The sequence below is a fragment of the Trypanosoma equiperdum genome, assembly GCF_001457755.1.
Source record: "Trypanosoma equiperdum strain OVI genome assembly, contig: ctg_1893, whole genome shotgun sequence".
In the NCBI taxonomy this organism is placed as follows: domain Eukaryota; phylum Euglenozoa; class Kinetoplastea; order Trypanosomatida; family Trypanosomatidae; genus Trypanosoma; species Trypanosoma equiperdum.
This window is the reverse complement of record NW_027123941.1, coordinates 40,625-41,146: the sequence shown is the minus strand read 5'-3', so window position 1 is coordinate 41,146 and position 522 is coordinate 40,625.

Here is a 522-nt window from a genome sequence, read left to right as displayed (position 1 = left end):
AAACTTTCCTGTTGACTGTTCATAAGGTTTAAGTTCTAAATTTTTCTTTCGAAACAAAAAAAGCAGCAGGAGCCCGTGAAATGCTCCTGCTGGACCCTCTCTTACATTTAACTGAGAGAACCGGTCCTTTGCGCTTTTTTTCTTTTGAGGTTAATGGAAGGGCTCACATAAGATCAATATGTAAACGGTATTAACATCATAGCAATCACCCTTTCGGGTCCATCTACAATAATTCCTATACGAAGTTACGTGATGTTCCTTTAGCATCTCTTTTATAGATAACAGTTACAAATTATGGTTTCTCTCCTCATTAGCTCCGTTTACTCCCACAGTTCTTATGAAGGAGCGCACTTTATTTAATTAATCTGACTACCCAGTCATAACTGCCTACCCTGACAGTTTGCACAAAAAGCAAAACGTGTCGCTCTGCTCCAATTTGTATATCGAAAATATTGTATTTGTTACAAGCATACTTGTTATTTTCGTTTTATTTTTTTTTTTAAAGAAATACATTTTAAAGTA